Source organism: Falco naumanni, chromosome 9, assembly GCF_017639655.2.
Source record: "Falco naumanni isolate bFalNau1 chromosome 9, bFalNau1.pat, whole genome shotgun sequence".
In the NCBI taxonomy this organism is placed as follows: domain Eukaryota; kingdom Metazoa; phylum Chordata; class Aves; order Falconiformes; family Falconidae; genus Falco; species Falco naumanni.
In genome coordinates this window covers 31644572-31666876 of record NC_054062.1, presented here as the reverse complement: position 1 = coordinate 31666876, position 22305 = coordinate 31644572, and the positions used below count along the sequence as shown (strand labels likewise).

At 41.7% G+C, this 22305-nt stretch overlaps 1 long non-coding RNA gene across 1 annotated transcript in view; it reads left to right on the top strand.

Moving 5' to 3' along the window:
* Nucleotides 1–22305, top strand: part of LOC121094049 — a 43997-nt gene extending 21692 nt beyond the window's left edge. Inside the window, exons 3-5 of the long non-coding RNA XR_005829728.1 lie at nucleotides 18518–18632; nucleotides 20043–20134; nucleotides 20243–22305. This is a non-coding gene — a long non-coding RNA (uncharacterized LOC121094049). The remainder of the gene's footprint in view (nucleotides 1–18517; nucleotides 18633–20042; nucleotides 20135–20242) is intronic.

The following is a 22305-nucleotide window of genomic DNA, read 5'->3' as shown; positions in this document are numbered from 1 at the left end:
GAGCTGACAGGAGCATGACCAAAATATGTGTGTGTTTATACAGCTTGTGCTTATCACAAGGCAGAACTTTCCTTCACTACAATACCCCAGTGGATGTTGCTCTACTTATGTACATAGCTTTGCTGTTTCCTCTTCGTTACATGGTCACTCTGCCTTGTGGGCAGATGAAGGGTGCTGAGGTATGTGGACCTCACCAAGCCCAGTATGGCCATCCTGGTGGGTTCCTCCTGCATAACACAGGGAGAGGAGCTCAGAGACGAGCAACGTGTTTGCTTTATGCTTGACCCAGATACTGAAGGGAAGAAAAACATCTTTGAGGTTTTACTATGCACACTGGTGTGTGTTTTGCTTTCCATAGAAAAGAGTGATGAGCCAAAGAGGCAGCTGTTTCAGTGGGTGAAATATAAGTAAATTACCAATGGCAATGGGTCTCTTGCTGATGAAGAAGCTCTTTTCCTGGTTCTGATGACCCACTCTAAATATAAACCTCCAATCAGGCATTTCCCCCCTCCCCATTTGTCAGATGAACTGTTGGTTTCAACAACTACTTAAGATGCTGTGGTTGAAATAGGATCCAGAGGTGTGTGTATGTTCTTACTGACCGGCTGCCATAGTAAAAGCTCTGTGGTTTGGTGATCCAACTTAGTATAAATCACCATTTAAATGCTTAGTGATATATCATAGTGAGACATCAGCCTTTGAGAAGTGTCTTTGTGGCTGTTATGGTGCAGTGATGAGGCCAAAAATGCTGCTCTGAATAAGGTTCATTATTAAGGTAGACTGAACTACCACTGTGTTCTACAACCCCTGCAATCTATAACACATCCTTTCACCAATACTTTTTAAACTGCAGGCCTTGAAGCTACATGTCAGCTTAGCACAAATGTTCTGTGCTGCTTCTTCAGCACTGTTAATTGGTGCCGTGGCTTGGTCCTCATTTTTTGCAAGAAAATCATGGCGCATCATGTGCTTGCTGATTCAGTTTGGGAGTAGGGTGGTGACGAAAAATTTATTTGTTCCTTTTGAAGTAGATTTTACATTTCTGCCTGATGTGCCTTTTTTCCAGTGCTGTAACAGCTGGATTTCCAAACAGACATTGTGGAGCCCAAATTGTCCAACAACTTTTGATGAGGCTTTCCAAATTTTTCAGGGAGGAACAAGGCCCAAATATTAATGCTTCTAAGAAAACAAGAAGGTTAACTCCCTTCTGCTGTGTGGAATCAGAACCCCCTTCTGCTGTGTGGAATCAGTTCATTATTTCCAGAGGTACTGCAGCTTCTCAGATAAGACTTCTGTGTGTTTTCCTGTTTAGGAGCTAATTCAAATACAGCTGCATCCATCACTAAGACTGTCAATAGTGTCTCTGTTCCCGTGATGTGTAAAGATGTGCATGAAGGTCCCATGTAATAATTTATTCCTGTCATATGAGTATGAGGGGAAGTGTGTAAGTGACAGAGAGAGAAGAAAAATAGATTAAGTACGGGAAAAGAAAATTGAGGTGTTTCTGTAAAGCTTGCGGAGGTGATGAATGCTGTTGATGTAATATGCAAACAGCAAAACAAGTGGTTTGGCAGCCACTGTAAAGCAATTTACCTTGCTGACCAATGTCACCTCAGTTGCATTTCTGTGCTCCTTTTATGGCTTGCACACTCCTGTGGTTCCTAGTCTCTAGCTCTGTGCCTCAGTCATCCAGGGCTGTTTTTTTTTCTATTGGTGCATAAAAAATGGTGTTGCACAACTACTTGTTACTAAAGATAATAGCAGCTCCATCATAATTTTCAGATCCCCTGTGGGAATGCATAACCTCCTGCCCATTGCTGTGGAGCATACATGACTGTAATGGGGCTCTGAGGTCACCTGGGATTTTCCCAAGCTGCTATGGTTTGGGTGGGTATCAATTAAATACATTAGTCAAACACTGAGAGGATGCTGCTGTTAGCCTGGACTTCAGGACGTATAACAAGTGAGAGCCCTCAGTCTCATGCAGATTTGACTGAAGACAGCTAAAACATTGATGTGGTCCCATCTGCCAGGGAGGAGGGTCTTCTGGCTGGACTGCATGCTCTATGGCATAAGAACACTAAAAGCTGTGATAGCAAGACTGAACCCTAGCTCTGTGGGAGCTGTGCCCAATTGATAGCGCAAAAGCTGCAACCCAGCATTCAGAATGCGACTAATCACATCTTGGATGCAGACACTGGTCTGAGGTTCCATTAGAAAGGGCGGCAGGCTGCTCTAGCCACGACCTTCAGTCTGAGAGGAGGGGTTAGGTCAGCTGAGACTGTAGCAAAGAACCCACGGAGTGAAAATGTCAGTCCTGTTCAAATCCCTGTAGCAGCATAAAGTTTCACATGCACTGTAAGATGGTAAGTGAAGGACGAAACATCATAAAGCTCCCCCACAGCCTGCCTGCAGTGATGATGCTGCCGCGCTGGCACGGTGGAGCCAGAGCCAGGGCTGTTGGTGCACCTGGACGCTGGCACTGCTCCAAGCTTTGCTGGTAAGTCTGAATAGGCCCTTGAAATACCCCCAAGGGTACACGGTGCTGCATCTCAGCCCCTGACATTGCTTTGTTAGAGCTGGAGGCAGCTGCAGCATCTTTTGTTCAATTGCAGCCTAGCTCTGACCAGTGGCCTGTGGATGTTAGTTAACTGATATTCAGCTATCCCTTTTCTGTGGGTATTAGTGAGCTTTTGGGGGCTTATATGAGCACAAATTAGTCACCTGGGTTGCCCAAATGACTGTGAGGCAAGAACACCTGCATTTAATCTGGAAGGTCACCCTTTATCTGATGAAGAGAGCAGGAAAAATGGATTGGGTAAAAATTGCTGGGTGTGAAGGATGATACTGTTAAAATGGATGGAAGCAGCAGGCACCCAATACTGTGTAGCTCAGTGAGTGGTGGCTCACAGCATGCAAATATTGGCTGGACAAGATTAATTTTGACCTTAGGGTTTTGGTTCATAGTGTTTCCTCAGTGTGGCATTTTAAACTCAGATAAGACAAATCAGAATGAATATTTAACATGAGTGTGTGCAGGCACAATGCTGGCTTGCAAAAGCCAAATCTGCGCTTCAGAAGTTTCTGAGGCAGTGTCCATATAGGGGAAAAAAAGCACAGATGTATAGGTGTTTTGTTTCTTGTTACGGTTTCTTTCCACTGTTGTATCTTGCCGAGAAGACACTGCCAGCTGATGTGTTCTGGTCTCTACAAGTGTTTTAATGCCTCTGTGGACAACTGAGACAGACTGTTTTGATAGATCTCAGGAGTGGTCCTTGATGCAACTGATCACCTTTTCTGCTTGATGGATAATTGTTTAGGATAATAATGTGGCAGCCTGGTTGAAGTCTTAACTCAGTGGAGAATATTTGCTTGGGTAATTCTGGTCAGTAAGGAGCAAGCTCCCTTTCCTGTGCTATGCCACCGGCATCTGGTTTATTTGCATTTTTATTGTAGCAATGGGAAACTGTATAGTAACAGGAATATTGAGTGGCCATAAAACTATGCATGTCTCAAAGAACAAATGTGTGTGCCTAAATTTTTAAGCCAAGGTTAAGAGTGGGAAAGTATAGCTAAATCTTTCTCAATAGCAACTCTTGTGCAAGTCCCAGGTGTGTTTCAGACTAATTACTTAAAAATACGCTTGCTCACAGTTGTACAACAACAGCTATGAAACGCTCAGAATTTAACAAATCTCTTTTTTTAAGCCTATGAAACCACATAGTCCACAGAAATGCTTGATAGGACACAATTAATTAATCCAAATATTAAATTAAGAAGAAGCTTCCTGATTTACAGCAAAGATCTCATTGTCTTCAACCTACAAAGCCTCTCTAAGTTTTATGCCCCTCTCTAAATCTTATGGTGGAGAACAGGAGCTATTCTAGATTTTGTGGCTTGAAAAACCTCCCTCTCCTCTTTATCTTTGTCTGTTTCCGTACCTTCTTATAACATCATGGATTGTATTTAAGTGATTGTCATACCCTGTCTGCAATGCAAATGAGTTTGTGGTGTCTGCTTTTCCACTTAATGGCTCACTTGTCTCCTGTACTACTTTGAGACCTTATGCAGTTTTCTGTTTTCTGCTTTTAGAGAAATGCTATCATTTGGTGGTTCAAAGGTGCAATAAGCTATTTTAAGAGGGCACGGTTCAGACTGTATCGCCTTGCAATTGAGTCGCATTGCAAAAAAAATCGCCTTGAAAATAATTGTCTTATATAATTTATATTTCCTGAGACCTGTTTTCTTCCCCTTGCTTTTTCCCGGGTGAGGAAGTGTTTGTAAAACTGCCACTTTAATTCTGTCTTTCCATATTGTAGTTACAAGAGATAGTCTGTACTACTGTCAGTAAGTATCACTGAAGGAATTACTGGTACCTTGGTTCTGTTATCACAGCTGTAAATGCCAGTCAGATTCTGGCAGAAGTGAATTTCTTCCCGAAAGTGCAATGTGGTAAGATCTTAAAACTGTCAGTGATTCAAAACAAACTCTTCACTGTAGCAAGTGTGATTGGAAGGATACCTGTGTGATTAAACAAGCAGCTTGGGAAAACACCTTTTGAAATCATCCCTCAAAGGCTCCTTGCTGTATGTTCTCTGCAGCCTGCTTGGGAAGAAGGAAATAATCACTATTTACATGGGAATGTTAAGCTGCCCATCTGCACGCTTTTACCTCCACACTTTGCTGTACCCCTGCACTTCTTCCTAGCAAACCTGACTTGCTACACTTCAAAGCTAAGTATGCTTTTGTGTTCTTTGCAAGAGAAAATTGTAATTATTGATAGTAGGCTCATAGTTGGCTTTAGCAAAGAAGGGTAGAGAGGTAAACTGTGGTATTTGCTTACAGCTGAAGAGATGAGCTGGCTGCTCTGAGGGTAGGCTGAGCTGCTAATCCTTCCCTCTTGCTTGTACGGGCCTATACTAAGATGCCTTTGGGCTGGCTTTGGAGGAGGACTGAATCACTGACAACGTCTGCTCCCATGTTCTTGCTTTCCAAGCAACCATACCTTGTAGTGTGACCCACATTCAGAAATTTAGATTACAACTGAGTAAAGGAATGTTAAACAGGCAGTGTTATGGTGGACTGGAAAATCAGAGAATAACCTTCCCAGAGTCATAGCTGGACATGGTGCAGGGGACACATTTTTCTGTGAAGATGTATTTTTTAGTGTAACTTCACAGCATCCCCTGCTCGGTACCTGTTATGGAAGCTGCTCACCCCACCTCCCTGCTTCTTTGACTGTACCCTGGTTGCACCTCTCCTGGCACATGTCCAGATCATTTTGGAAACATCTGCTCATCTCTGAGATGTAGTGTTGGTTTTGCTAGTCTACAGAGACTCACTACTTCAGTGAGAGAGTTTGTATACTTTTTATACATGTGGTAATACTTGGGGGGGGGGGTGCGGGGGGGAGAGCAAATCAAACTCTCAAAGTATAGGAAGGGCAGCTCCTATTGTGTGTGCTTGACTGCTGACATGCACACATGAAGTAGGGTGATGGAGCATCAGGGAGGAAAAACAACTGAGGGTCACCTGTAGTTCTGTACATTTGTCCTTCTCTGATGTTTCCAAATCTTTTGAAGGTTATAAATTGTTAAAACCTTTTCAAGGTTCAACCTTTATAACCTTTTCAAGGTTATAAATTGTCTTTAAAATGTGGTAGTAGCATGAATCCACTAAAATGTCAGCAAACGTGAAGTGGAAGATATCTGCCACTATGTACCTCCTGACAACATGCAGCCCAGCTTCTCTCTTTGCAGCCTACAAGAAGGAAGCTGAGTGCAAACGCCTCCAGCTTGGAAATCCAAGCCTGAGGCGAGGCCACCCGCTCTTGAGCCAGCTCAGGGTATGGTGGGCGGCTTTGTCGCCTGGTCCACCCCTGCATAAGACTGTCTGTCCTACCTGTATAACAAGAGCTCAGGTGTGAAGGGTGGCAGCGCCTGCTGCTTTCCCCACAGCAGCAGCTGCTGCATCTTACCCTAGGGGCAGCAGCAGAATGCCCTTCTATCCAAGTTCTCTGCTGGCTTTTCATCCCAGCCCTATCCTTCATCTTTTATATGTGGGGGAGGAGGAGGACTCTGTTATCATTTTTCTGACCTGTCCCTTCCTCCTAAGGCAGCTGGGGTGGAGTAGATTGGCCTTTGTAGAAGGAGTAGGTTTGGGACTTATGGAGGCCTGCTGGTGTGGTCCTCAAAGGCAGATGATGAAAGCAAGTGATGGGAAGGGGGCTTTCCTCCTCCCTAATGTTTTTAATCTCAGTGCCTCCTCCTCACCTGCTCTGCATCCTCCAGGATACATTCTGCTGCTGCAGAAGTAAAATTGGATCTTGCCCCTGGGACTGAGATGCCTCAAGTGCTGAAGTCTCCCTTGTCTGTCAAGGACACTGTCCCACATAATAGCCTCTGTTTGGGGTATGACTCTGCATGGGCAGAGGTATTTCCCTGTGTTCTGGGAAATTTTAAACACTGGGAATATAGTATTATGGAAGAAAGAGCTGGGAGGGACCTCCAGCGTTAGGTAAGTCCAGCCTCTTGCCCAAAGTCGGGAATGATTGCAGCTAAGCTATTCCTGTGAGATTCTTGCATCATCTCAGTTGCAGAAGACTTGTAACCTTCCTGGACACCCTCTGCACATTTACCTCTGTTAATCTCTCTGTTACTTCTTACCCTATCCACCGCAGATCCAGAGAATGGGTGATCTGCTTCCTTGTGGCCCGCAGTGGCTTTTTATCAGTTTTGAAGATGGTTATTGTGTGTCTCCTCTTTCTAGCTCTTCTCCAAGTACCCTGGAATGGATGAGCCTGGTTATTCCAGGTAGGTGCCACAGGATCAACTCTGGAATTGCTTCAGCTGGTTCTTACCTTCCAGGAAGGCTGTTGTGCAATGCTGGATACTGGGCTCTGGCAGAGACCTCCCTGATACAGCATGAAAGAACATGGTAGAATGTAACCTTCTCTAGCTGAAAGTTAGGCTGTTTGGCTCAAGAGAGAAGAGACAAAATGGCTATTTTTAATTTTTTTTAAGAAGTAGTTAGAAGAAATGCTTGAGACAAAAAGGAGACAGATTATTGTCATTTTTATTTAAGACAGCTTTGCATGAAGTTTTTTTTTCTCCTCCTGACAGACATGGGATCCAGGGGTTCATCCCTCATGGCACTGATGTGCCTTCAGCAGTGTGGATACACTGGCAAATGAGTCAGGCACTGCAATGCCTCTGTTGCTGGCAGGATGTCTCCTTGAGGTGCTTCAAGGAGGGGTGCTCCTGCCCTTGATGTGATCTAAGCCTTTCTTCTCCCCAAAGCACAAGGCAGGCTTAGCACTTGCTGACAGCTGTGAAAGGAATTAGTTTTTGTTTGTATCTTATGCGTAGGCTTTAACGGGTGTTGCCGTTACGTAGTTGAACTCTTCCCTGGCTGCAAACATCATCTTCCCACACAAAAATCTTCTAGTAGAAGACAAAAATCCTCTTTATAATGCTGTAATGAATGTGAGCAAAGCAGTTCTCTTTCTGCCACTCTGAAGTGCTGAGCAGTGAATTTCAATAAACTGAAATCCCCCTAACTTAAATTGTAAATCTGTTCATTAAAGCTGCATATAGGATCACAGTGCCTTTCTCGCTCAGAATGGAGCCTTCTGTTTAACCATAACAGCACAAAATTTATCATACACAAGGAAAACACTATTTCTGTGCAAACTTCTGCTTTGATTTCTTTTCCATTTCTTCTTGTTCTTTTTCCCCTAATGTTGTGCTTATTGTTTAGCATCAGAGTAATTCCTTGGTTTACAATTGTCAGGCTGTGCTGGAAGTTAAACCTTGCTGTGGGACTATGTGTTCCTCTAGCCTGCATGTAGATTAGGTAGGAGCAAAGCAAAGGAACGCTGGTGGCGTTTGCAGCTGATTCCATGAATCTTGCCTTGAATCTACCTTAGCCCTCTTAGGGGAAGGGCAGGTACAGTTAAACTGTGTTTGAGGAGGCAGTTACAGTCCTGAAAGAGATGCAAAAGGCAACACTGGTGGAATTTTTTGAAAGAATGCAATTTTCCTATGGTCTCCCATGTTGTACAATGTTCTTCATGTTCATAATGACCTAATAAGAAGGGCCACACATCTATTCTTGGACTAGCAAAATGCTTCACTGCAACTGTACCAACAAGGCTCAGTGTCACAGAGGCACTACAATACTATGAATGACCAAAACTTTATTATTGCTGTTATCCTGAAATGCTTACATATTGCTCAAAAACCACCTCTTGCTGATGGTCCCATCTTCTGCATGCTTCTAAGGAGCCTGTTGAACTGTATTCCCCACCCAGACATTTTCAGTAAACATCAATAATAGGTTTTTTTCTTTAGCTGTACCATGTGTGATTAAATAAGACACTGTATTTGTATGCCCGTTTATAATGGTGGCACTCAAAGAGTAGTTTCCCCCATCTTCTAGTGCTTTTATAAATACTTAGAGAAAAAATGTTAATGTTTCTTTACAATAACCAGCAACATTATTACCTCTGCTAAAGCATAAGAACTAAAGCAAGTTAGAAGCTTTCATCATAATATCTATAAGCAGTAAGGTGGAAACTTTTACTGTCTAGCTGCTGGGAGTGTGCATGTGTACGAATGACTCAGCTGAATGCTTGTAAAAATGTATGTGTAAGTGCTCAAATTAATAAAGAAATTCATAGGACGCTTAATGGAATATCTTGCAGTGTTTTAGAATAACTGTGTTTATGGTGACCTTCAGGAACGACAGCTTCAATTATATTAGAATATTTTTCTGACAAGCCATAGCTTCTTTTAAGCCAAAGGCATGATATTACAAAAGGAAGATAGCCTTTGATTTAAAAATATATAGGACAAGATTTGGAGATGATTCTGTTTGCATTTGGAATCTGTTTGCAAATGACCTCTGCATGCCATATCCTAATCACAAAACTGCTGTTTCTTTGTGCACTTTTTGTGCATTAAAAAAATTGATTTTTTTTTTAATGCTGTGCATGTACCAGGAGGAGAGGCTGGTAGTGGAGGTTGTCAAAGAGTAAACCATTTGAGGCAGTGGACTACCAGAAATGTGTGTAAGTGAGCCTGGCCAGGTGTGTTGATGGGGAAGAAGTAATGTGCAGTGGCACCTCTGAGAGGGGAGAAGGTCACAAGGCTGGTGTCAAACTGGGAGCTGCATGGAAAGTTGAGACAAGTGCCAGAAAGCCTTGGGTGATAAATGGAAAATTATGAGCAGCCTAAGCAAGGTTAGGAAAAGGGGAAATGGAGCTGTAAAATTGCTGTTGCTTAGAAAATGAGCCATGGGCTGTGCAGCAAAGGCTGGACTTCTATGGGGGCAAGGCTCCTCTGCATGATGAATGCCCTGGGGAGAGGAGGAAGCGGAAATGGGGAAGTATGAAGGGGGGGGGGGGGAGTTGTTGTGTCTTGCCTTGGGATTAGTGTTCTTCAGGTTATTCAGTGAGGAGCAATTACATCTCTGTTTTCTTTAATCTGCTACATGCCTTCAAGCAGGTAAATGTCACAGCCACAGGGGCTGACTGAGGGAGGATAAAATTTGTTAATATGAAATAAATCTAATGGCTCTAAACTAGGGCCATGAAAGTGCTGTAGTGAAGGGTGTCTGCCTCTTCAGTCCTCGCTTAAATTTCTGTCCCACTGTTGCCCTTCCCAGGGCAGGAACAATGTCCCTGCACCCTCTTCCCCAAAGCAGTAAAAGTCAGTTTTGTCCCACGTGTTGGAAAGCTCAAGACTGGTTCTGCTGAAAGACCTTCAGATTTATCTGTCACTAACCAGATATGATGACTGTTCTGGGAGATAGCAGACCTTTTCAAACTCTCTGAGTCTTCAGGAGACCAGCCTAGGAACTTGACATTTGTATATATTTAGCTCTAGAAAGTATTGCCTTGCAAAACAAGATTTTGTATCAAGAAAGGTGATGGAAATACGAGTGCACAGTCAGGAATACTTTGATGTAGCAGTAGCCTGAAGAGATAAGATACGTGAAGTGCTTATATAGTTTTATGTACGTATTTATGTACATAAAATGGATTTGAAAGAGAATTTCTGATTTGTGCATGTATGATTTCTTTCACTAAAGAATTCTGGTATGTTACCATTAATACTTCGGTCTATTTTTAGACAAACCGATGGTATAGCTAGGCAGCTGGTCAATTATTTGTAAATGCAATAGTAAATGCAGTCAATCAACAGCTTAGAGTAGAGCCTAGACAGTGAGGTGGTGACATACTGATTTCCTTGAGACATACAGGTTTTGACACTAGCTAGATACTAAAAAGCACAAGTCGTCAGAAATATTCTTTGTTGCATTCTCTGATTTTTCCTTAATCTTTAGTACATCACAACTCTGCCAGTGCATTAATGTGCACTGTGCAAGCAGATGTATTTCTATTGCTGTCCCAGCAATAGCAACTTTTTTCTGGAGAAAAAGGGCCGAACTGCTCCAATCTCTTATCTCTTTTTGCAAGCAACATGCTCCTCAGTGAACACAGATTTGTAGCAGTAGAAATGTACATGCGCTGTCCTTCAATTTGTATTTTAATCGTATCTGGAAAACAAAACTTCAAATAGCACTTCACAATCTTTCTTGAATAATTAAAAGCATCATTTCTATGTATTGTTGAAAGGTATGAGGAATCTAATTTAAATCCAATTTTCAACTGGCCCATGCTTACTGTTAGTGTTCTTCTGGTGATTGATTATCTGTTTCAAAAGTTGGTGAAATTCTGTTAATTTCTTCTTTCCTTACCCTCTCTCTGTTTTACACTTTTCTGACACTGTCCTAAAAAGGAACAGTGCAGAGGACCACAAGATAGTCCTATTGATTTCAGTGAAACACTTGACTTATCTCAGAACTGCAGCTTTTGTTGGCAGAAGGCTATGCTAATAGATAAAGCTGAGAGTCTAATGTATTCCATAGTGCTGTGCCTGGTGACGGGGAAAAGGCCACTGAACATACCGTATTGCTTTCTGTAGATACACATTTTATATCCTTGTAGAGCAGATTCTGTGCTGCTGCACTTTCTACTGAAAACCGTATGTGACTGTCCAGCGCATGGTTTTGATCTTTACATCACCCCTGCAGAGAGCAGTCTTCACATTCAGTGTTCTGGTGAGAGGTGCAGAAAGAAGGTGACTCCTTCAAAAGTTTCTTATCTCCAGCTAAAAGGCAAGCTGGTGGGTGGTATGATATGGTTTTGGACAAAAATGCTGTTGTCTCAATGGATACTGGTGTAGAGAACAGTGGAGAAGGGGTCAGCATCACGCTGCACTGATATGCAGCCCACAGCAAAAGCGATTGGTGTGGTTGGTATTCGGGAGGGAGGCAGTGCAAGGTAATTTTGGTCAACGTCACAAATGACTTGTTTAAGTCACTTATAAGGAATCACCATCAAAGGTATTAGCAAAAGTAGGCTTAATATGAATTTGTGGAATTTCACGTTTCCCCCTGTTCTTCCCCTTTTTTGATATAAGATATGGAAAAAAGATGACAACGAAGTTCAATGGCAAGGTTCCCTTTATTACTTATTATGTGGATAAAACATATAAAGGAAAATTGTTAGAATCAAGCTAGAATGATTTACATGGAGACAGAAGATGCAAAAGTGTAAGGGAGACCCTCCCACTGAGTCACTTTTCAAAATGTTATTCGGACTCCTGAATTATACAGGCTCTTGAGAAGACACTTCCATTGACTAGATAAAATCTCAAAATGTCAATGTATGAAGCCTCTTACTTTGTGATGTGTCCTGCACAGCAGCGCATTGCTGCTCTCAAGTAATTGCAAAGAATAGGCTCATACGCCTATAAACTATGAGCTACCAGCTCATATGCTTGGGGTTTTTCCACATCTTATATCAAAAAAGGGGAAGAACGTGTGTGTGTGTGTGTGTAATAATCCTGTGTTTCATCCAGGGGACATGTGAGGAAAAGGAAAACTTCCCCTAAAAAAAAAAAAGCGCTACCAAAACTCAGCCACAAACTCTGCAGCGGAGGGTGTGAAGCAGCACATCAGATGGGGATGAAAAGACTCTAGAGAGATGAACAACAAGCAGGAGGGGAAGATGAGAGTGAGGGAAGAAATAAAAGGAAACGATGTGAGAGGTGGGCAACTGGGGGTGGGAAGTAGAGTTAAAATGGTTAAAATTGTCAGGAGCTGAAGGGTGCGTTGCACTGAAGAAGGCTGAGAAGAAAAATATGAGCCAGGTAGAAATCTTTATAATAGATGTTATTTTACCTTCCAGCTGTTCTCACCAGTAAATACACGGTTGCAGGAAGACAGATGAAATAAAGGTTCCATTGGCTGCTGAGGCTCCTGCCAATCCATCCTGAGCATCTCTTGGGAGTGGAGACTTAGAGTCTGACGTAAGCATGTGAGGAATGGGATAAGAGCAATAAACAGCTTGTTTTCATCTCTGATAGAATAAAATGCTGGCCCAGAGATCACAGGCCAGCGTAACTCATTATGCTATTCCGACCCACTTTTGGTTTTCACTTTTAATTGTATGATAAAGCAGCAGAATGCTTATGGAAGCATAAGGGGCTTCCAGAGAGGGCTCTGGCAGACTATGCAATCCTGGATATGAAACAGCAAAACTGAGAGGGGTTGTAAAAAATCTAGTGTTATGATACCTACTTTCTTTTTTCTGTGTCTTACATAATTTCTGAGTTCTGAAAGCTAAAGCTGTCTCACTGTGGTAGGTTGCTTGGTATGGGTGTACCAGCAGATCAGAGTACTAAAAGGATTAAATATCTGTACCTGATGCTTAGCAGGCAAGTGGGATTTGTGAGCTTGTAACTTGTTTGCACCAAGTTCCCTTTTGGGCAAAGTCAGGTTCCAGGATTTCCAATCTAGCACCTCTTGGAAGCTCTGCATTAACAAATACAGAAATTCACTTTTGAACACAAACATGTACTTAATAGAATAATCCTTGATTTCAGGGCCTCTCTGAGATGTGGGTTCTTTGTCTGAATTCCTTTGACACAAGAAAATTGAGGGTTTGGGTTTTTTGGGTTTTTTTGTTTTGTTTTGTTTTGCTATGTTTTTGACTAGGGCTCCACTAATTAAGTAGCAATTTAGTTGCTTACACTTTGAAGTTTCATTCATTACCTGTCCTGTGTTAAGTCAACAAAAGGCTACATCTAAGGCAGTGAGTCTCAGGCCATCACTTTTTTTGGCTGCCTAATTAAATGTAATTACTTTATTTTGTGCCAGGGTTCATACTTGTAACATTGCCTTGTAATAATTTAAATTGCATGTATGCTGCAGGGGGACTGTTTGACGCCACAGCGGAGACGTTCCTGCTGTCCTTCCTTGCAATAGCATGCAAGTCAAAAGTACAGAGACATCATTTTCCTCCCTACTTATTAGCTGCCCTACAGGAGAATCACCAGTAAGGCACTCATTTTATAGGGACAGGATATATAACGGACCCACTATTGTGCCTAAAAATAGGCCGCATTTGGGACATGCTGGGATTAGACACAGAGGGAATCCTAGATGTTTAAAAGTGGGTGACCTTCCCATGGCACACGAGCTTTGCATCCACTCTCTTTTATTTTATAATTATGACAGATCAAAAGCATTATGCTGCCACTCATTATCTCTTTAGAGGGATTTGAAGAATTACTGTCCTCTTGACAAGCAAAATACTCCTGCTGCTTCTATTTGTTAAGATCAAGCAGCAGACACCCCTCAAACAGAAAAATCACCTGTATTTCATTTTCCCCCTCATGCATTAGGAAAACGGTTGTGGCAGAAAGAGTAAATGAGTAGCCCAGCACAGTTAATGAGCTCTGGTAAAGCTCCCTGACCCATGGAGTAAGTACAAGCCAGTCTGAATTTTTAGTCAGACTTTAATGATTAATAATACGGTAAATCTAGCCTCACTAGCACTAATAATAGGGGTTGCCTTTGGCTCTTTGTTGGCCACTGAAATGAGCGCATCTTCGCGGCATGTCTCGGAGCCCTCCCTTTTTGTCAATGGTGCCAGCAGGTCTACAGTGAAGCAGTTAAAACTAATGTTAGATCTTAAGTCTCTCAAGCTACATTCAAGTTTAAAGGCGGGAAGGGGGGTGGGGGGAGCCAAACAACTTCTGGCTTTCTAAGGGCTAGATAATTTGCAGAGTGTTTGGAGGAACATCACAAAGAGTACAAATGGAAAAACAATTAATCAATTTAATATAAAAGACGGATGGGACTGTTTGTTTCCAGAAGCAATGTCATATCAGCATTTGGGTGCAAACAGGAAGCAGGAGTTCATTTATAGTGTATTTGGTTTGATATAAAATGGCTTGGTGGGGGGAAGGCTGAATTTTTATGGCAGTTTTGCGAGGGGCAGCAAGATAAAAATCAAACAGGCATGTATTTGCTTGGGGTTTGGTTTGATTGGGTGCTGTTTGTTTTTTTTTAAATGCTAGAGATAAATAAGATAAATAAAACCTGACTCATACTACATACTGTCTCAGTTTAAACACCTTTGGAGGTTCAAGTGCTGGCTATGCCTGAGCTAATTCTTTATCTTGCTGCATGTGCTTGGCATCCAGCCCACTGAATTTACCCTGTCTGTGATAGAGGGCACACGTCACTTGCAGAAAACAGTGGGAGATGTTGGGGAAAATGTTTGCTCTTTGATTATGGTAGTAGGTCATCAGAATTCTAGGCTGTTTCTTAATCTGCGGCAATACAGGGCAGGGGAGACTATATGTTCAGCTGATCTTCTGTGTATGTTTAGGACCCCATTATATGTTGTATCAAGAGAGTATTTTATATGAGGGATGAGGATGTTAATCTCCACAGAGCAGGCTAGACAGCATGAAAAGCATTTCAACTTTGCCTCAGTAGGTACATAAGATAAGCCATATAATTCTTTTTTTCATTTTTTACTTACTTTTATACCCTCTTACAGCCCTGTTTGTCATCTCATGATGGCATAAGCTTGTTGAAATAGGGAGCCTATCAGTCTGTGTTCAATTTTAGATGTAGGGATATTGTGATTGATTTAACTTCTTCCATTGATTATCAATTTAAATCGGGTCCATTTAGAACGTTGCATGCAAGTCCTCAGACTCAGACCTCCTTAACGGGCTTACGTAACCAAATTCATTTAAGGATGAGGTAAACAAGTTTGTGGTAATACAGGGGGAAAAGTCTTTATGCACACTCACTGCAGAGTGTCAGAAGTGTGCTTTGCATGCAACTAGTGGTTTGGTTGGAGAGGAACATAGGCCTGTGCCTACTGCTGATGAAAAAGCTTGAAACAAATGGAAAATGCTTCTGCTCAAATTCTGCCTCTTATGAGGCAGTGTCTGTGCTATGTCGGCAGTGCCAGGGAGATCAGACTCTGCGTTAAAGGAGTAGTGGAGGGCTATCTTCGTAGCTAAGTTTGTACAGCCTCCTAAACCATCAGGGCCATGGTTAGGTATGTCTGCTCCAGTAGAGATTATGGGCTATGGAAATTCAGTGGCAGAAGTAGCGCTGCAGTGGGGCCATTCATGCAGAGCAGGCTGAGGTGGTCTATCTTGCTGCTTCAGACGAGCTGTCTTAGATGAGCAGGCAGGTGGCAAAGCTATTTAAAGCCAAAGAAATGAGGAGAAGCTGAGTGCTTCTATAAAATGTAATCTGCTCTGCATTTTCTTCTCCAAGCTATAAGAGACCTGTACTAAGAGAGCTTGAGCTGGTCCCCATCTTACCTCCACATTTCTTACCTCTTGCTCTGCTGAGGTTCAAGGCATCCAAGTATGGCTGTGTCCTGCTGAAGAATTACAGTGGGGAAGAATTTATACATTGTACAATAGAAGCTAAAAAGAAAGAAACTACTTGTGTGAGGATCGTGAGCCGGTTTTCCCGTTTCTGCAAAAGAACAAATATGACCCAAATTGCTAAGCAAATATGCAGCGTATTAAAAAAGCCCACCAAATGTGGAAGCATTAGGTGGCTTAAACCAATGTATAATGGAGTGTCTTTTACTGCAGTTAGATTAATACTTGCGTTCTATATTTGCTTCCTAGTGCATGGTTTCAAGCGCAGCTTCCTCTAGGTTCAGTGCTCTCGGTAGGCTCTTGCAGGATGACTGGCAGTTTCTTTTTCAAACAGAAGAGTCTCAGTCTAGACTGTTGTTCCTTGTCCAGGAACTATTCTGTATTTTTTATAAGACTGCTCTGACTTACCCCCCGCCCCCCCAGCACTATCTGTTATAGCCTTTTCTGAGATGAGCAGACCAGAGCATTCAGCTTGTGGGTAAACCATGGATTTGGCAGTGTAATGATTGTCTTCATTTGCTGTTTCCTTCTAATAGTTCCTAATGTTTGAATAACTTTTTGACCTCTATTGAACGTTGAGATGTTGGTTTTGTGTACTGCCTGACTATATCATCAAGTTTTGGTAATGGTCGACTCAGCTGTCACTATTTCCATGCATGCAGTTAGAAATTATTTTTTCCCCCCTTATGCATTGTTTTACATATCAGATCAATTTACATTGGTATATTTTATTGCCCAGCTTTTCAGTCTGATATGATCCTTTAACAATTCTTATCAGCCCTTATTGTCCTAAATTGCTGAGTGTCATTAGCAGACTTTGTCATCTCTCTGCTCAGATCGTTTTGTTAGTGTGTTGGATAAAGTTAACCATTCAGATATAGTCAGGGCAAGTCAGTTCGCACATAAACTATTTGTGAGACGGTTCTTACATTGGGTGTAAGTACTGTTTGGCTCCCTTAATGTTACTTGGATTGTTACCCACTGTTACATTTGTAGGAGTTATTTGGACCCAGCATGGAACTTGTGAGGCCCTAAGAAATCTCTCCTCCAGCTGTGATCCTGTTGCTCTCAAACAGATTTGAGTGGATTTGGGGGAAGCAGTCACATTGTCTGCCTCCAATGGATTTCTGGGCTGTGTATAGACAAGATGTGAAGCCAACATCCAGATCGTTGTTTGCCAGGAGCCGATGAGGCTCAACTTGAACATCAAAAATACCAAAACAAAATACTTCCAGCCCCTGTGTCCTGTTATCAACAGATGGTATTGATAGGCTGTTTCACAGTAAAACAACAAAGGTCTAACCAGGATCTTTAACAAATTGCTAGCGGGGAGGACAGGAGGCAGGATAAAGGAAGAAGAAAGATGATGCCTTTGAACAGAAAGGAAGGAAAGGGAAAAGATAATGCTTAAAGTTTTATAATTGCACAAGACCTGGGGCCAGCAAGAAAAAGAATTCATCCTATTGGAGACCCACAAATGGTAGCAGAGTGCGAGGAGAGGAATGGAACTGGTCACAAAATTTTCAAGCCTTTCCAGTATTAGGAACCTTGAATGATATCAGGGGCTACCAAACCATTCAGCAGCAACTATAACGTAGTTTATTTCAGTTTTCTTGTATATACAGCAAATGTCACCTGATCTGGTGTTATTGCCCTGAGTTTCAAAAGTGGAACTACATTTTTTGACAAAATGGTCATTTTAAAATAGCTTTGTCTTTCTACCAGCTCCAAAGACAGGATTAGGTGAGGGCACCTAATCTTGAGAATAGGGAAAGCAGGGCTATAGGGAACCACAGACTGGGAAGCCTGGCATAAGAACTGGGTAGATAAGGAAGAACTGTGCTCTAGATCAGACTTACCTGATGCTTTAATAAACATCATGCATCTCAGAGGGGCTGGTGGTGTGTAGGCAAAATCAAGGTAAGTCTCAAAGATTTTGAGTTCTTTGAGGGAACCCCGTTGCTGTGTGTCCCCTCGCTCCCAGTTAATACAAATTTTGAAAAAGTGTTTGGCAATTAAAAGCACTGTGGGATGAGAGGGAAAGTGTCAACATGGTGAGTGATTAGTTAAAAGACGGGAAAAATTGAGCAGGAGTATGTAACCAGCCTTCAGAAAGGAGGCAGATCATCAGCAGGTTGTGCAAGTATTTGTTCAATATTCAGCATACAGAGAAATGAGTGGGAGAACCATATGGTGACAAAGTTTGTTGATGATACCAAGCTTTTCCAGGAACAGGGTTGAGGACCAACTATGATGGGCTGCAAACAGACATTGGGACTAAATGACTAATGTGAGAAGACATACAAAGCAGCAAAAGTGGTGGTACACGAGAGGGTGGGGGAAGTGCACTTACAGCTCTATGCTGATTCTTTCCACCTCGGTTAAATTAATAGTGCTATGAAAGCACTGGCTGAGTGCAGTAGCAGTTGAAGGAGGATATAAAATGTCAGGAGTGGAGTTGACTGTAACACTATGAATCTGTCGTAGGTCAGTGTAGAGCAGTCTATGCAATTCTGGTCCCCTCAATTCCTGAAAGGAAAAGCCCAGAGGAGGCTGATGGGATGATCAGAGGTCTGGTGTGACTTCTGTATGAGCAATGACCAAATAGGAGGACTCATCAGCCTAGAAAAAGACTCAGAAGGATGTGATAGAATTATATGAAATAAGTAGTGTCACGAAGAGGGTGACTGCAGACGAACTGTTCAATGCCAGTATAAATACTTTCTTTTCCCTTTGTAACCCAGGTTTCCAAGTTCTGATTAAGATCTCAAATGTTGGTCTTAGTCTGCCAATACCTTTTGCCTGTGAGTGATGGCACTGCAGAGTGGAATGGATCACAAGCAAAAAGCTGGTACATCTGTAAGTGTTTTAAGGTTTGGTGCATAATTTAAAAACCCTTTAGCTGAAATACTGTCTATACTTTTATGCAGCAGAATATCAGTCTTGGAGCAGTTGCAGAAGAAATTACTTAATATTGAATTTTTTTGCCTTTAAATTTGAATTATAATGATATACTGTTGTGGCTTTGCATTTTACAATACAACTCTAAAAATACTACAGAAACACTTTAAGATTGTATGTCTTATGTTTGTAATGTCTTTCTTGGCAAATGGTGTGCATTATAAAGATATAGTGTAGCTGTATTGAAGGTACATGTTACACCCAAAAAATCCTCATTAAAACCAGATTATATATTAATCATAAATGGATCTTCTTTTTGAAAACTGAAATTGTTCTTAAAGCACCTATCAAAAAAAAAGTTCAAGTAACAACCCCCTTTTTTGCTTATGTATTCCATCCTCCCTATCGAGGGTAGGGAAATCCAAACAGTATAGGGGTTCAAGCTGTCATGCTGTTGCTGTTTTCTTGAAACTTTCAAATAACTAAATGTTGCAAATCAAATTTCGGTGTGCTGCGTAAGGAACCCTGCATTCTTTCTCTATGTACAGCTTTTGCATCTCAAATTTATTATTGCATGTCAGAGGAGAGTGTGTGTATATATAAGAACAAGGTGGTGCATGGAGATCTGAGGAGAAATTCTGAAGAGTAGATTAAGTGTTTTAACTATACAGTCTGGAGGTTGTGATAATTCAAAAATATGTCTTGGGGGGTTATAAAGAACTTTTTTCAGGTATAAGGTAACACTAGTAAACAATGGTTAGCAGAACTGCTGAAAATATTGAGTCCATTTAATCTACAAGAGAATCCTTTGAAATCCAAGAAACGTATAATAAGGGTTGCTGTAAAAGTGGGATGAGAACATGCCAGATTTCCTCTTAGGCAAACATTTTGTTCCCAGTCAGGCAGACTGGATATTCAGCATCTGAAATAAAAAGTGTCTTCAGAAGCCACCAGCAGTACCTGACTTACTCTGTCTCTCCATGTAATTGAGTCATGTGTCACGTGTTCAGTCATGAGGCTTATCCTTACTCAAACCCTTTCCTTGATCTGTGTTACTCTGGATTCATTATTCTTTGCTCTGATGAATTGTAATCATCAGACTCTTGATTTCTCTTATTTCAATTGCTGTTTCTTGTGTTACCCTACAGCATTGTAAATGATGCCATTTTCTCTCTTCATGTCCCTTGGACTATCTTACCACTCTGTACCTCAAACACGTACTTCCATCTGTGAAGTTGCTGCCCAAATTCTTTCACCCCTGTTTTCTAGTACAAACTTTTTTAGCCTTTGAGGTTTTTGCACTTTGGCCTGTCTGTAACACAAGGCCTAACTCACGCACTCCTGGTCCCTCTTTCCCATGTGTTTCAGGCTCTACTCTGAATTCCGTTATGTTCACAGTGCCATCCAGGACTGCTTGTCACCTTCTCCGTGATGGGATACTTTAAAAAGAAAAAAAGTAGGTCAGTTTGTTTAAAACATTTCCTCTGAATTTATCTTTCAAGCTGTGTTTAGTTTTTAATGGGTGTGAAAAGCTATGCTGATGACTGAAGGCCTGGCCTGTTTCCTAGGTAAGCTCTGACCAAGTTTTGCTGCTGAATGATGCAAACGTTTATAAGACACTGCATTTTATAAACAGTGGAAAGGACAGAGAAGAACTGCTGTAAACAGAGTCAGAACAGGAGGAAAGCCGTTCAACTATTGACTATATGTTTTTTCTGTCAACTTCTTGTTTCAGTTAATCTCTGGAAAACTAAGGTGTTTCAGCATAAGTGTCTGTAGTTATATGCTTGATCGCTGCATGAGTGTATGTATGGCAAATATTTCTGTCATTAGACTGGGATAGATACTGCAGTTAATTAGTCACTATTGTGCTTTGTTGCCTCAGCAGCTGCTGAGGACAGTTAGTGATGGCATTGCTTTAGGCTGGGAGGGAAGTGAGGAAAAAGGTTGTTGCAGTAAGTGCCTTGCCTCCTGTTTGTAGCTTGTCCGGTTGCATCTTGCCAGACACACAGACTCCTCCAAGTACTTTCACAATCATCTCTTGTCTCTTCAATTACCACTTCCTCCTCCCCCTGCCTCTCTCTTCCGTTTGACCTTCTGGTAATTCCTCCGGCGCTAGTTCAGAACGGTGCAGTAGGCTATACTACCCCCTCCAATTAAAGATATAAGTATGTTGCACATTAGAAGTTACCTAACAAGGCTCTAAACCCCCCTCAAATGAGAGCCCGCAGTCTCATTGATCTTGCTTGACCCACTTTGAATCCCAGATTTTTGTAGGTTGCAGTTAACTGTCTGTCACAGCAATATCTATCAGGTTTTTGGAACTTTGCTGTTGCTTTGCTTTATTACATTGTGCTGTCAGCCAGGAGTAGTAGGCTTATACTTCCAGATTCAGGCACAAGCTGATTTCCTAGGTTCACATATTACACTCAGGGTTTATTTTTAATTCGTAAAGATCACTTGATGTAATGATCAGCAATCAAAGAATATGCAATTATCACTCTTGCAAACTTTCCTGTGCCTCAGTAATTAAACCAACAAATTAGTTAAAGGCTCCAATGCGGAAGAAGATTGGTAGACTGTGGTCAAGACACACATTTACAGATTTTCCCTTAAGCTGCTTTTCTTGAGAAGCTTTGATAAAGACCATATGATATCAATTATCATTAACTCTGTGTGGTTTCTCTGCATTTGGAGCTCTCAGACGTTAGTAGACAGGAGCCCTGTGTTAAGTCTTTAATGTATAACTGGTATTTATGCTGCATAGCCTATTCTCATTTTGATTTGTCAGCTGACATTTGAAAGGGAAGATTTGAGACAATTTATATGTGCAGACTGTGGCCTGTTGTGCTGAGTGACACTTCCTCCTCTGATCCAATTTGACACAGAGCTATTCTAACAGCAGCAACAACATATTTTAAATGCCAAATTCAAACCCAAACATTTTAATTATACCTCACGTTCAGTTACTGCCTGAAAAATTGAAGGATGCGTTTTGTTAAGGTGTCGCTGCCTGAGCTTGACAACAAAGTCAGCATGATTTAATAAACTGATGTAAATCCTCTCTTCAGAGAGTGCACACTCACATAAAGCCCCTAAACATCAAAGTCTCTCTTGTCTTGAGCTCTGTTCTACAGTCCATCAGTGCGAGCCTTCCTTCACAAGCAGCAGAAGGAATTCAGCAAACATGTAGATGTGATTCATTCTTAAGATCTTCAAATATGTGGATGAGTCACTGATAAGTACATGTAAATTGTGCTGACCAGATTTAGTGCAGCAAACAGCACTGGAAATTACAGGATGTAGCTGGGAACAGATGAGGGAGCCTGAAAACTCTTATAACTGAGGAAGTACATATAAAAATCCCCAGCAGTCTAGAGAGTTCATTTCACTGGAATCACAAAAGAAAGTCTACATAATTAATTTTACTAGGATTTAGACAAGTTTAGGACTGATAGTTCACAACTCCTCTTTGGTGCTTTTTCAGTTTGGGAGCTCTCAACAATTTAGGAGCAGGGGGATGAGGAGCAAACAAAAAACCCAAACCTGTAACTTTTTGGAAGTTGAAAGGCTGTGTATGCTAGGCAATATTGGCTCATATGTTAGCTGAGCTTTATGTCCATGTCTCATC